Source organism: Bombus bifarius, unplaced genomic scaffold (genome assembly GCF_011952205.1).
Source record: "Bombus bifarius isolate JDL3187 unplaced genomic scaffold, Bbif_JDL3187 scf7180000008000, whole genome shotgun sequence".
Taxonomy (NCBI): Eukaryota; Metazoa; Arthropoda; class Insecta; order Hymenoptera; family Apidae; genus Bombus; species Bombus bifarius.
In genome coordinates, this window is record NW_022884379.1 from 764,793 (window position 1) to 781,455 (window position 16,663).

Below are 16,663 nucleotides of genomic sequence, written 5' to 3' on the forward strand. Positions count from 1 at the left end.
CCTGAATATCTACAGATTTTCATTTAATGTTATACAACTGATTACTATAAAATATTATAGAACTATAAAAAATCTTATAAAAATTCATTCATTGCTAATTTTATGGATTATAGTAATTACTAGATAGTAATTTTGTTATTAGAGTATCTTAACGACGAAAGAATGCAATCTCTACGAGAGGTATCGCTTTCACCTGCACGTATAATCTCTGTCACTTCCGGAATTGTGTGCATTCTTGTCGTAAGTGGTGCGTTTACGTGCAGAATTAAATTTCAGTTATCATTCTTAGCTTCAAGAACGATGCTATCTAACGTTATTAAACTAGATCATGAATAACGGTGCGAACACGTTGCAATAAGGTGATCGTGTCCCTACAACGTTGCATCTTATGCAACTCGTTTGGATTTCAAAATACTCTTCCTAACGGTTTCATAGCGATTGTCCTTAATATTATATATCGTGTCGCATTAAACATATACTTTAATTTTTAAAGAATTATACTTTAATTGTTTTCTTGTAATACTAAAAATTAGACTTATCATTAAGTGATAAATATTTTGATATTATATTTTTCTTTTTTTACGAATTAATTAAATTTAGAGAAATGTGATCGTCATAAACTGTAAATGTAACGAATGCATGAAAAGGGAGAATAGATTTATTTTGTTTATAAAGTAAAGATAGAATTGCTTTTTAGCTTGTACGTTGCCAAGTATTTCCTCGTGTCACGAACGTAGCTAAACTACTGTTTTATTGAATCGTCAACGCCTACTTGCTTAAAGCTGTCGATATTGCGTACGTCAGAAGTCGTGTTAATAAAGGACTTTTATTTTAAGAGAACACGAAATAACTAATGGAAATTATTGAGCGAACAACTCCTTATTCCCTTCATTTTACAAATGTTACACTATCAATATTGCCAATACTGTCGTTCATTTACTTTCGCTACGTTGTTTTCAAATATTCCTTTATTCACCGATCAATGTATATTTTGAGAATTATTGAATATATAGTTATATTTAAATCTTCTTTGTTTGAATTTCTATGTTTTTACTTCTATTTTAACAAACAAAAGGACTTTAAGAAAATGTGTTAAGAATGAAAAGTCACATGATTGGATTTAAAATCGTCCAAAGAACACAGTAAGGTTAAAAAATCTCTTATTCTCTCGTGTAAAAGCGTATCCCTTAAAAACTAAACTTACACTTCCATACACGCAAAATCTATTTTAATTTCAGAGTTCTAAACCCACAGTAACGTGAGTTTATGCACTGGGCGAGATGTAATATTCATCTAAAAACGTTTCCCTCGGCACTCGCGCGGCCCTTCCACAGTCAGAAAAATCATCTTCTTTTTTCTCGTCACCCCATCATTAAATCCAGCGTTTTCGTGTCACTGTAAGGGAAAAAAGAAAAAGCCCTCGACTGACTATCTTTGAACATCTCTATGTATAATACGCGACAAAACCGACGCTACGCGACGCGATAGTATTTATAGAGATTGGAACAATGTACGTCCACGTTATTAATAGCATCGAGTTTCTTCCTTTATCCTGTTAATTGTTCGCAAAGAAAAAAAAAATAATTTAAGGTTATTTTGCGTCGTTTTCAATGCATGTAATTGCGAATCATCCCGTTCAAGTACTTTTGACGGGAAATATAGGATACAAAATTAATCAGAACTAAAATTACATATATTTTGATCGTCAAAAGAGGAGAATATTTTATGGGAGACTAATGGAGTGTAATTTTAAAATAAAATTCTGAATTAAAATGAATCGACAATCTTAAGACCAATCGATTGGATCAGGATTCCCTAAACTTTTATGACACGAAACCCCCTTTTGAGAACGATAAAGTTTAACGATTCACTCGAATATTGCACGAAATGTAGGTAATTGTGAAGATTTGATTGATCAGCAATTTAAAATTGATTTGATATTACGAGCGGAGAAGCACTAGACAGAGATAGTAATTCGTCTTTGAATTGTTTATCCGACGATTCTCTATGAGTAAAACTCTTCTAATGAACATGTAAACTACCTTCACATTTTAATATTTAACGCAACCCATCAAAAATCATCTTCGCCAGTAGCTCACGAATCTATTGGTTAGATCAACTGGTATGTTCGTTTAATTCTTTAATCTACAAGCTCGCTGTATTCAACTCAGCAAAGAATACTCGAGGAAGAAAAGAAAGAATAAGAGAAAACTAGGAATGGACGTAACGCCGCGTGCAATATTAACATCGACGTTTATACAGCGCACTGAGACGATGAGCGCGCGAGCGCGTAATTTACACTCGTCATTCAGACGGAGTACATCCTCATTAAACCGATCAGACTGAGTTTGCATGCATTACCTATATGAAGATCGCGGGACGGTTCAGAAGGAGACCGCGCTCGAAACTGGCGAGTGCTCAATCAGGAAGCCACATGGTCAACTTCCGCGAAACACCGAACGCCGAAAAATAAATTATACATACGATGGAATTACCCGTCGTATTTGGAGCGGGAAACATCCCGTTGCCCCGTTCTTTTTCTGCAGCTTTGCTGCGGAACAGTTAGATCATAGTTTCTGTTCCATTTGGCGGAACCGAAGTATCATTGTTCAGGATATGCCATTGTAATAGTAGAAACATATACAGATTTATGAAAATATTCGAACACTTCTACCTAGATACCACTAGTGACTGTATATTTTGTGTCTTATATGAAATAACTTGGAATTTCATAATATAGCACTATAACGACGTCTATCATGATTGTATTGGTCAAGTTTAAAACGAATCCAAAAATATATATAGGAATCACAAGATATATAGTATAGGTGTATATATATATATGCATTTTTAGATTGGTTTCATGTTAAAATGGTTCCTTCTAAAAACACATTATATTTGTATTTATCTTTAGAATTTTCTTAATCTTAATAGTAATTTTACACGGATGTATATTATTGTATCTTGTATCTAGAGCTGTTGCACAAACGATTGTCACACTCGTACCTTCACCCTGTGAACGTGTAGTAAAGCTACAAAGTGTCTCATAACAACCGTTTCTTTTATGAGATTTACTTAGAGTCGGGGAGGAGTTGTTCTTGTCGTAGAGAAAACGAAGCCTGGTGTGTAGTTCCGTGGTTCGGTTTTTCTTTTTAGAGAGTATTTCAGAATTACAGGCTTCTCTACTTGTGTCGGGGATGTATTTGACATCCAACTACATACCTCTTAGAATGCTGAAATTTGTAAGTTTCATTTTGATATTTATAGTAAGAATGAGGAATTACTAGGTTATTACATAAAACTTTATACAAACACTTCGACTATTATCCACTATTACGATACGACATAATACATGTTATGTACTCTCAGGCACAAACGAGTTAATAAATCAGTGCAACATATAATTTAAATAAATTAATTCTTATGTCTTTTCAAAGATGAAGCGCATACAATCTTGCAAGTTGATCAAATTTTATAGCGCGTAAACGTGTCTTCGTGCAATAAAAATCTACGAACCCAAGTTCCTTTCGCGAATGATGATCATTACTGAAGCTTCACACGATGTCGTAAAATGTCCAACACACAGAGTTCGGGCTCTTCTTCTTCTTCTTCGTCTGTGAGAGTTCGTTAACCGTGGACATAGTACGAATCCGTGTATGTAAAGTGCAGAGGTACATAAGCGGTTCTCCTACCATGTGCAATATAATCATCGTCAGATTTATAACAGGATTGAACACAAATAGGGCCTCTCGAACCATCAAGCTACGACAGTCGAGGAAGCCAACCCCCTTTGTACGCTCTATTGGTAACTTAATCAATAAAGACAAGAAACGTAGTACGCTTTTTCCTTATACGACGACCCCACTTACAAATTAAAAAGGTGTCAATTGCTAGATTACTAAATGACAAAAATAAAAAGCGACGGAATAACAAATTCTCTTCTTCCTTTTTGAGGGGAATTTTCCTATTAGATTTACCGAATTTTCGATACTGCTATACGTTATAATTAAAAAAGAAAAAATGGTTTGTTATAGATACTTATAAAGTTACTCGTAAATTAACTAAGTGCCAATTACTGGAGGCAAAAATTATATATCAATAGATCCTTAAATTTGTGTATCGGATTTACTAAAATTATTGATCTAATTATAATTATAATTTATTATAATTATATTAATATATATTATAATAGAAATATTATAAGAAAAGTGTACTATTACTAACATTTCAAAACATTTGCACTAATCTTACATTAGAAAACAAGAAAAGTTTCTATACAAACGTATATAATACAAATGTACAAATCAGTACGTGTATAAAATACGAAAATTTCATAATAATATTAGGTGAAGTAAAAAGTTCTGAGCGCTTTTTCGCTTTATTTCGACGATGAAATTAACATAGTCAAGATTATTCGATTTAGATTAAATATGCGCCGTTTTGTTCGATTACTTTTGTCCATTTTGAAGGCAATTTCATAATTCCGCGGTTGAAGAAGTCCTCGTCCCTATTGGTAAAAAACTTGACCAGCTCATTTTCACAAGCCTCTCTTGAGGCCAGTTTTGTACCATCAAGAAAATTTTGCAAAAACTTAAAAAGGTGATAATCGCTTGGTGCCAGGTCTGGACTGTACGGCGGATGCGATAGAACCTCCCAGCCAAGCTCTCGGAGCTTCTGACGCGTCGTTAAAGATGTGTGCGGCCTGGCGTTGTCTTGATGGAACACAACACCTTTCCTATTGGCCAATTCTGGCCGCTTCTGGTCGATCGCCTGCTTCAGTCTGGTCAGTTGTTGACAATAGAGGTCCGAATTAAGTGTTTGCCCCGATGGGAGCAGCTCATAATGGATGATTCCCTTCCAATCCCACCAAACACACAATAAAACCTTCTTGGCCGTTAATCCACGCTTGGCGATCGTTTGGGCCGGCCCACCGCGATTGGACCACGATCTTTTTCGGCTGTTGTTCTCGTATGTGACCCATTTTTCATCGCCAGTCACCATCCGCTTCAAAAATGGGTCGATTTCGTTACGTCTCAACAAAGAATCGCAGGCATCAATTCGGTCCAAAAGGTTCTTTTGCGTCAATTCATGTGGCACCCATACGTCGAGCTTCTTCTTGAGACCAGCCTTATGCAAATGGTTCCAAACGGTTTTCTGGCTAATCTTCAGTTCCTGGGCAATGGAATAAGTGCTCACATGCCGGTCCGACTCGACGATTTCCATGATTTTATCCACATTTTCGACGATTGGCCTACCAGAGCGTGCCTCATCTTCGACGTCCATATTACCAGAACGGAATCGTTGGAACCACCGCTTTGCTGTTGCATTCGATACTGTACTGGGTCCATAAACAGCACAAATTTTTTTGGCCGCCTGCTCCGCCTTTTCACCTTGGTCGTAGTGGTACTGAAGAATGTATCGAATTTTCTCTTTTTTTATCTCCATTTTCGAACGCTGTAACACACAACTGGCTTCACCGAACACAAAACTGACAAAGAACCTTTTTGATGCGTAATATCACCTTGAAATCGGTGTATACTATGACTCGATGCGATGTGCACATCGTGAGATATGGCTCACTAAAGACATCTAGCGAAAAACGCTCAGAACTTTTTACTTAACCTAATATTTTCCTCCAAAATAGAGAAAACCTCTATCAACATCATGCTACGGAATAGGAAAGAGTGTATTATTTCTACTGAACAAAACCGGGGAAACCATTTATCTCAATTTCAACAACACGAGCTATTTCGCTGACGAAGATAATTCCCGAATTCGAAGAAAGCGTGCGCCTTTAGCTTACATAACAGTTAGCGAAATGCAACCGAAGCTTAATCAAACTGGACTAACACGCACGTGCTATGGATGCTATAATGCCGGCAATGTTGGTCAGGTTATCCGAAGCCAACTAAATTCGTTACCATAAGCAGTTAGAAAGCTTGTTTCACTCAAAGGTTATTTTCCGTTTTTTTTTAATTCACTTTTACATTCAAATTTACTCCGTCTTTTCTATCGTAATAAATCGCTGTGCTGATAATAATTTAAGCATCATAATATGATCACACGTGTTGTTCTACGACTCATTATTTTTCTGCCATTTGCAAACATGTAACAAAAAATGTTTTAAGCCGTCGAGGTGTCGAGTGTGCTACAAATGACGACAAAAAATGTCCGAAAACACTTTGTTTTCATAGCGAAATCAGGCTCACCTTAGGCAACATAAATAGGACCATACGTTGTATTTTTTCGTGAAATTGGATCTTGCGACAAATTCCAAAAGCATATTACACGATATTTTTACCAACTCGATATTACGTTTAATACTAGGTAGGTAATGGAAATAATATTTCATTCGTTGATACATTTTAGAATATTACATACGTGTCAGAAAGAGAGAATTACTGGCAGCGTGTAGTGTTATACGCCCAGACACTCTAATAACAGCAAGTCATTCAAACCTCTGCAAAAGAGCAAAATGTTGTATTATGGAAGGCGATATGCAATTTGAACAATTTGCAAGTGTACTGACATTATAAACCTGGTATCGAGTTTATATCATAAAATAAAATATCATGTAGTATGCTTTTTAATTTGCCATTAAGTTTCCTACACTTTCATAAAGAAAAACAACATATGGTCCTATTTATGTTACCCAAGCTGACCTTGGTTTCGTTCTGAAAACAAAGTATTTTCGGGATTCTTTTTATCGTCATTTGCAGTACACTCGACGCTATTAAAGTACTGTTCAAAACACTTTTTATTACATGGCGGCAAATGACAGAAAAATAGTGAATCGCGTTATAGTGAACACTTGTGTATGTACATAGATTATTACAAAAAGTTATTCGTTTCGTAATAATGATATCAACCGTGAAACATCTATAAATATATAAGTTTAAGAAAATTATATTTCCTCAGTATATGTTTAATGAATCTATCAGATAAATTTTCAAGAATATTTTACTGTTTCATATTTCCCATTAATAATCGATGATAGTAGTTGATTTGTGTGACTAGATGGTATTAGGTGGAAAGGAGGAAATAAAACTTTTATTAATATAATACAAATTTTAAACAGTCGAAGTACAAAAATTTATTACATAATTCAATTATTTCCTATATACATATTTTTCATATAAACTATTCTTATAATAAAGATTTATATTTTCCAATGATTTTTGACTACATGGCTGTTAAAGTTTGTTTTTATGCCTTACAACATAAAGCTTCGTGATCAAACGATAGCCAGTATGAATAACAAATATCAGGTCTACATGATTCAACAAAAGTTACGTTTATTTAAACAGTTAATTCAGCTTGCTTTACGTCATATTGTAAAGTACGATATATACTGCTATTAACAGTAATCATGGATCGAAGTTCACTATTCTCTTTTAATTATCTCCTTATGCAAATATGGTAATGTTCTTTTTAATTTGATAGCCTGTATGTTCACTGATCCGTAAAATTAATTGTCAAATTAAGGCATTAAAACACTGTTATTAGTTATTCTAAATATGATACGTATCTATCTTTATCATTTTCAAAAGATCATAAATTCAATTTATATCATTCATAATTGCTTGGAAAAAATTAACCATCCTTGACCGATTTGCGATATAGAGGACGCATATAACGCCGTGGGGCTAATTAGCGGTGTAAGCAAATAAATTTTTACGATGAAGGAGTGGTAGTTACGCAGGCTCTCTTCTGTTCTTAATCGATTAGCGGTTAAAGCGTGCGCCAGACCTTCGGCCATAGCAATGTTGGTTTCGCGTATAACACTGGGGACTCATCGATTCGTCATTTTATTGCTTTGGATCAATTGCGCAGATTGAAGAATCGTGTGTCATTTGAAATTCAACATTCGATTTAATTCAATGAGTTTTACGTTGTTAATTTTTATAGGAAATTGTTTTCTTCCAACTTAATCTTGTTGCAACATTTGGATTCCGTTTTTTACCTCATCATAATTCTTTTTGGTTAAGAAATTTTGCAACTATTTGTAGAAGAACGTACTTTATCCTTTTACTAAAAATATTTGCTTCTCCTAAAATTAAAGATTTTGTTTCCTTTTTTTTTTGTATATATATTTGGAACTTAATTTCTTGAAAGCAATTGTCAATAAAAATTGGAATGTATTACATTGAATAGATGAATCTTGATGTAGTGATTATATTTTAGAAGTCTGAAAAATCTTAACTTCAATAAGAATTGTTGATAAAGATATTTGAATAAAAGACAGTAAATATTGCAGCATGTAAAAAAGAGTTACTCAACCGCATTAACACTTCCATTAGCATCGTAATTATCACTCGTAGTGATAAATAGGTCGAACAGTAGTTTTCAAGTTTCAAACACGTATGATTAACGACATATTTTCAACTTTACTTTTATTGTGAATAACATACAGTATATGAACATAAATCCACCATTATCGGAAACATGTTTTGATATAAAAAGTTAAAAAATGGAGAAATAGGAAGTATCTTGAAATCTTCCGAATGTCATCGCCTAAAAAAAGAATTTCTTTCGATCTACCTTATCTTCCCCGGAAAAAAGCACAAAACTTTTATCTCTCCCCGTTTTTTCTCCGCAAGTACGAATATCAATCTACGACAGCCTGATAAGGCCACTCACTTTGCTCCATAAATTTTTAAACACCTCGCGTGTGACTCAGTAAGTCCACAATCATTCTTCCGCAAACGCACAGACTTATACAGGTATTCAACTTTTAACGCTTCTTATATGTTTAAGATTCATGCTGTATACTAATTTTTTACTAGCTATACATTTGTAGACTATCTTTTGTCATTTTCATAATTTGCATATACATGTCCAAATTTGTTTCAATCTAGCTGACATTCAGATGTTTTCAAAATGTTACAAACTTGTATCTTCCGTATAACCCGCTCTCGAGACATATGAACTTACAAATTGAAGCGAGCAATACAAGGAATTAGCTGAATTGACTGCTCGGAACTGACCGAGTGTTTTAGAAACGTTGGAAAACTGCGTATTAAGATTATGATTATGAGAAATTTTCCTTTTGTGTCTCTGCGGTGTACACCGTGCGACGTTAATGCTGGCGACATGTCGAATTTCAACGTTCATATCTCGATAACAGATGGTGCGAAAGACACGAATTGGAAACGTGTTTTGGAAACGTCTCAATGTCAGCTAGCAAGAGCACGTAATAAAAAGACAGTTTCCCGTTAAAAAATTGTAATATGCTTCACTGTACATTTCAAAGTTTGACATGGGTACAGTATATGTCCCCGTTGATTTCATGCAACCTTTGTCTGAAACATTTTTTCGTATCATTCGTATTTTTCCATGTGTTTGAGCGTTCACGGTTAAACATGGCTGTATATATATATTTATACTGTATACCTATTTATCTATCTATATATATACATACGATATATAATTGTATATTAAATGCACGCAAGATATAATGTTATAATTCTGTGTTATACATACAACGTTAAATCTATGGTAAATGTCCAAATATTAGGTTGTCCGAAAAGTTTCTTTCGTTTTATAAGAAAATAATAGATGCACAACATTTTTTGTTTTATATTATTTTATAGAATTATGTGTAATCCATTTTGTTCTATTGAAACAAATGTAACAGGAATATAAAACAAAAAATGTTACGCATCCATTATTTTCTTATAAAACGAAAAAAAAAACTTTTCCTACTTACCTAATATTTACCAGTATATGTGATTATCTGCAACCTAATATTTTTAGTAAGTCGCTATATATATTTCACGAAACTAATCTCAAAGTCATTAACGTAAAATCTTTTAAAAACATATGAATTTGCTGGTAGCTAGATGTGATTAAATCATAGAATACAGTATGAGGTGTTAGCTATTATTATCGTTTCGACTAATTGCATGTCCTTTCTGGCGAACATATAACACAACATCGCATCGTGTGCGTATTGCTTTTTCCACTCTCGTTGAGCCTCGGAGGTAGTCGAGTTCTGGAGAGAGGAACGTCGTCAGTTCAGTCAGTCGAGTCAGTTTACTTTGAACCGTCGCGTCGTACAGTGTGGATTTCCTTCGCGTTCTCTCAGTCGACGCGTTATTTATAAACTTCGCCGTCGATTCATCAGGCTTTCTCAAACCGACCGAAAGTATGCGGTGATTTCAGTGGCGCATTTCAGTGGCGCGTTTCAATGATATCGAACCGGTGCCGTAATTCCGTTCTGTTGGTATAAATTAAGAAAATTGTTCCGTTTCACGAGGATCGTTGCTCAACCATGCCATCCAGGCAAGGTAAAAATCCTCTCTGTTGTATACTTACTGCCGTCTTCTTGCGTATGAATGTATGTACATACTTTGCTGCGCGTGCGACGGACTATCGTGACGAATGGAAACGTGCAAGATTTAATTAGCGTGTCGTTTATGGGCATATAGGGTGTTTAGCATAGAATTAATTATTTTAACAGTGTTTTTATACTTGATAAAGTGAATATTTGAAAGTTGTATACTTACTATCGTCTTCTTGATGAATGGAAACGTACAAGATTTAATTGAAAAATTCTTTGCGGGTATAAACATATATAGGGTGATCTAAAAATCAGTCCTCCTGATTTTTCAGATAGTTCTGATCTACGGACAAATGAATGTTTTGAACAAAATTTAATCAACTTTCAGTATACTTACAGTATAAAGAACTCTTTAATATTGCAACTTTATAGTTGATTGAAAGTTGATTAACTTTTGTTCCAAACATTCTTTTGTCTATCGATTGGAAGTATTTAAAAAATCGGGGGGGGGGGGGAGGACTAATTTTTAGACCATCCTGTGTATATAGGGGAGTCCAAATATAGAATTAGTTAGTTTGAGGATGTATTTATACTTGATGAATTGAGTGTTTAAAAGTCGTATATTTACTATCATTTTTTTATACACTGTTGCACATGCGACTTTTGATTTGTGGATCTACAAGACACAGCCGAATAACACGAGAAAGCCGACACGACGTGATTTGTTATGGAAAAATAAGAAAATAACAAAGAATAAAAATTTCTCATTTTTGGTTTAGTTTTCGAGAAAATCGAGTTTGAAAACTTGAACATACTTGAACATAGCTAATTACTATGATATGGATACGAGTAAACAATCAATAGGATGTTATTGTAGAAGCGAAAGTAAGTAAAACATATGAAATGCACTTTTTCGTTTGACGCTTTATTTTCAAGAAAATAGAGCCCGAACATGTTTATATTCGACTTATTTTCACACGTAGAATGACCTCCTGTCGATTATTTAATCCTCTGTAATCCGGAATTAGCCATGTTCATGTATACTTCATAAATTTTCAAAATCGATTTTCTCATAAACTAACCCGAGAATGAAAAAAGTTTTATTCTATATTTTTTTTTTTTATTTTCCTACAAGGAATCATGTTCTGCACGCTTTTACATGTTATTCGGCCACATCCTCTATAAGGTGTCCCCACATAGAATTAACTACAGCGATGTACATTTTATATTATGATAAATTTATCGAACGATTCACACGACAGAACAAACACGAACGTAGAAATGCGGAGCATGGCTGTAAAGTGTGCGCACACGGAATGTTCCAAGTATTTACGTATAGGGGAGTGAATCAAGGATACGCTTCGATAACTGGATGCATTGTTATGTGCGCAACATCCTCGCTTATATAGGGTGTTCCAGTAATCCCAGTATAATAGGTAAGGGGATGATACTTAGTTAAGAAAAAATATGTCAAAAATATAGAATAAAATTTGTTCATAAGACGCTTCATTTTCGAGAAAATGGAATTTGAAAATTAATGAAGTACGTGCTTCAGCCCTAGCGATATTTCTTTACATTTGTATTCGTTTGTAAGTGAATTAATATGGAATACGCATACCATGCGTTGCTGAAGGATAATGACGCGTATCAATTCTTCGAAAGCTTGATTCTAAATTCCGGTATAGTGTGCGGATTACGTTCACGCGAGCGAAAATAAAATAGAAAAAGGGGAAATTACACTGTAAGGATGAGGTAGACGCGTCCAGAGACTGCATTTCCTTTGCGAAGGATACAGTTAATTTCGAATGTAGCCTAGTAGAGGAGCATGGCTAGCGGTTTACCATAATTCAACGAGAAAGAAAAACACAGACTCGGATATGCTCCCGGCTTATTTAAAATGCTACCTCCGTTATGGTTGTCGGTCGGTTAGCTTCGTTTTAGAAAGATATTAATTATAGTGCTAATTATTGTAACCGCGTGCAATGCTTATTCGTTATTGTATTTAATCGTGGAAATACGATATTCCATTGGATAATGAAAAAATTGCGAGTCCTCTGTGTTTAAGAAAGCACAAAATAAAATTCAAATGTTTATCATTTACAATAAAATCATATATCATACTATTATCTGTACTAATTATAATAGATCACACTAATTATTAAATTAATTATCATGGAATATTTCTAATATGTACTAGCTTATGTGAAATAATTATAAAAAGAAGTTATCGTCAATCAATCATAAAACAAATATTCCATTGTATCATCATGCATCATACACATTAAAAGGTACTGTAAAAGTAGTGCAAAAAACACAAGACAGCTTAGTATTCATAGATTTTAACAATTCTTTACAAATTAATATCTTAAGAACAAAATTAATCTAAAACTAAAGCGAAAAAGTTAAAGATGTAATTCAAGAATAAAAGTCATTAGATTTCATAAATTCTATAATTAAGTTTAACTCAAAATCGTCCTTATTTGAATAATTCCCATTAATGAAAAGAGAAACGTAGTGTGTAGAAGGTGAAGAGTGGTAAACAGCCAATTATCCAAGTTTTTGAAATACCTCAAAGTTGCTCGAGTGACAAACACACTGCGTATAAGTTGGTAATTTGAGGAAGTTGTAAAGGGACGAGAAGCTTGGCACGATGAATGCTGCAACACGTTAACCTCCCTGTTTCGTTATTTTCGTATGTTATTACGTGTGCAGACGCGTATTACGGATGCGCTTCGTTACACAGTCGCGCACGCTTGCTCTTCGAATATTCTCCCTTATGCATCTCTTCTTCCTTCCCTTCTCGTCTTTCTTTTTTTCTTTTTCCTTTTTATTGCGAACGCAAGCATCCTTTTCGCTTTATATTAAAGACGGTTTTGATTTAATCAAGATTTGAAGAGTATGAGAGATCGTTAGTTCAAGTAGTACCGAATAATTGTCTAATCAATGGTGCATGAAATTCATTTGATTAAATTTTCTATAATTTAGCAGTAGAACTATCAAAGCGATCGGAGTGAGCAATTTGTAATTTTTCATAGGTATTTTATAGATTTAGAACATCAGTGTTTAATTTCCTCTAGAGACGTTAGAGATATAGATTATCAGTTTCTAGCATTTCATAGAGATTTTATAGGTTATCAATCTCTATTTTTCCATAGAAACGAGATCGAATGTTTCTTTCTGAAACTGTTTGTGAATGATATCGTCCAAGTTCGATTCAGGTCGACATCAGCGTTAATCAAGCTCTCACGATGCCCTAATACTGATTATTAACCTTGGCTTTTCTCGACTACGAGCTAATTCGATCATCGCTCATGGAATAATCGCTCCCCCTGTACTAGGGATCTGACCCTGTGTATAGGCAGGGTGATGTTAATTACCAATATCTACAGTGACTTTAACAAGCAAAACATAAAAACATAGCCTCCAAACGATTCGACAAATGAATAGAACAGTACCCGTGGTTTCAAAAGAATTTTCAAATTTTTCTGCATTATCGCAATTTCGGTTGCAAGCGAAGTTGTAAACGTTTCGTGGCTGACTGATTCACGTAAATTTCGTCGGAGCACCGGTTAAAATGAGATCTCAGCGACGAGGCAACTTGACTGCCTAGAGATGAAACATGGCACTGAAATTTGTCGGAATCTTTACGCCCCGAATATTTCAAGTCTTTTCCTGTGTCACTCCACTCGCTATTCTCATCCATTTTCCAAGCTTTTGTTGGAATTTCAGTTACCCGAAATTTACTTACTACTCGCGATGAAAAGAATTCGGAAAACAAGAAGTGGCTTGACAGAAAATTGGTATAATAAGACATCGAGCTTTATGAAAAATACTATAATATTCTCATTTAACTCGATAAATTCATAGTTACTACTGCGATTATGGGTTATGATACTCTTCATACAAAATTCACTCATTTTGTTGTCAAACAAATTTCAACAAGAGCCATGCACGTTATTTTATCGATAAAGTCATAAGTTTGAAATAATACATTATTAATGATAAAGGAAAAGGAAGAAGCAATAATCATCTTTACAACAATATTCTTTTTAAAACTTCAATGAACTTTAGACTTCAATTGTAGTGATGCAATTGAGATACGTCACTTCTGATGTAAACCAACGAGAGCAAACATAACGTTGCTACAACGGTACAAGTGTCTTCGTGTTAGAATTTTAATTAGCCGGAAACTTATTTAATACTTACGATGAAAGGAATTTGGAAAACAGGAAATGGCTTGGAAGTAGAAGGAGAAAAAGAGAGAGGGATAATTGTAATAATCATGGCTTCTCTATTCAACCTCCTGGCCAGCAACTCGTGATTTGTCATACTACGGTGCTTCTAGTAATTAAAGGATCGACTAATTAGATGATCTTATCCTTAGTAGTACTGTATCTTGTTCAAGCTTTTGAGGTCTTTCCAAAGATTACTCGAAAGTAATTCTACGATTGTTTTAGTTGTGTTCAGTTGAACTTCTATAATATGGTTTGCATCAGATAAAGAATTAAATAAAATTTGCTGTAATTACTCTCATTGCAAGTTGCATGAATAAAGCTGAAAAGAATAGACAACGATTGTAAACGAAGACAGAAATTGGCATAGCTACACAAAGTTGCATACATCCTTCAATTCAAGAGGCTGTGTTCCCGAACAAAAGAGCTTTTTGTCAAGACTTGTTTTACCATCGATCCGGACTCAAATCCTTTCTTTTCGTTCAGAACCCTCGTTCGCGATCTATACACATAAACCCTGCCCTGTACTATTTTTATTCGACGATTTCTCTCTCACATCTTTTTACAGTGCATTACTTCCTGTTCCTCTCTTCTTGTTCATAGAACGATAAATCAATGAAAAGAAATTTCGCAAGTCATTTAATCATAGATAGTAAATGGTAATAAATATGGAAAACACGAATTGCGTTGGTTTCATGTGAATTTTTTATTCACGCTACGCGGAACACTGATGAATTGTGATTACAATCTTATATTTCTAATGCATATTTTATAATATTTGCGATGTAATGAATATAATTATTTTTTCGAAAGGAACGATAACGATATAATGTATAAAATGTGTTACACGATAAGACGACTACCTTTTTTATTTATTCCCTTACATCCGATTGATCGAAGAAATTTACACCTATAAGTCTTTTGTATCTTATACGCATTTGCATATTTTAGACTTACACAGCGTGTAATTGTAAGTATCAAATTCCATTGAATATGAAATAAAATCTAATTATGTATCAGTTAATGAAATCATGATTACTGTATCTCTATGGGTTAATATTAGGAAATTCAGTTATTTCTAATGTAATTAAAAAATTATTTGCTTAAAAAATGACGACATGTCCCATATGAAAATTTGCTAATCTCCAAGATAATACTATGTATTTACATTCTCTTAATTACGATAGCTAATACAAAGCTAGCACCTATATCTATGATACAAATTTATTGATTTATCGCTCCATAGGCAAATTCAGTAAATTTTATATTATACCGTAAGATTATTAAACATTCGATATCTTTATAGGTATATAAAGTTTTAGTGTATTAAGTATAGGATTCTGCGGTCACGACAGAGCAAAGAGTCAATTTGATCAAGATTCCTTGTTTACTTTTTTCTTCTATATAATTCTGTTGCTCGACAAATATTTGTACGATTTTGAAACGTAGTGACGTAACCTACCACAACACAACTCTGAACAATGTATGACGTCATGACCTAAAGGGTTTCTTGTCCAAGGCCAATGGGAGAAGCTTGGCCTAATTGCAACGTTGTATCTTAAATTCTGAAAAGAATACTTCTAACAAAGATTCTGACTTTCGTCCTTGCAATTCTAGGTAGACTCAAGAGAAAAAAAATCATTTTTATATATATCAGGTTGCCCGAAAGTTTCTTTCGTTTTATTAGGAAATAATAGTATAATAATTTAATGATCTAATTTATAAACGAAAAATGTAGAATTAATCTTTCTTAGAATTTTTCTGGTATTAGTTTTTTTTTTTGATATTAAAATTAATTTGTTTGTGATTATTAATCTTCGAGGAGAGAAAATTATAATGGCTGAAAATCTGGGATATACATTCTTCTTCGGACGTTTAAAAATCTGGCAATTTATCTAAAAGCTTTCGCATTCAGCCTCTAAAGTAACTCAAAAATGTAAACAAAACTGGAAAATAGCGGAGCATTATATCGCAACGTTTCCTACACACATATAATTGAAAAACGAGATATTCAAAATTAAGTTTTGCTGTGAATATAATTGGAAAAATATCTTTTTAAATTAAATTTCAATTATGAATTTATAACTTGTCTAAAATTATCGAACGATAATTTCTGCGTTATGCAACGTCTAATACGATAAATTGACGT

At 33.8% G+C, this 16,663-nt stretch overlaps 1 protein-coding gene across 5 annotated transcripts in view; it reads left to right on the forward strand.

Annotated features, from left to right (window-relative positions):
- Positions 1-16,663, forward strand: part of LOC117206223 (protein kinase C and casein kinase substrate in neurons protein 1) — a 58,821-nt gene that overhangs the window by 21,984 nt on the left and 20,174 nt on the right. Inside the window, exon 1 of one of the 5 annotated variants that reach the window (XM_033445361.1) lies at positions 10,011-10,289. The exons of the other annotated variants lie outside the window; for them this stretch is intronic. The gene's annotated coding sequence lies outside the window, so the exon portion shown is untranslated. Of the gene's footprint in view, positions 1-10,010; positions 10,290-16,663 lie in introns of those variants that run through there. 5 annotated transcript variants of the gene reach the window in all.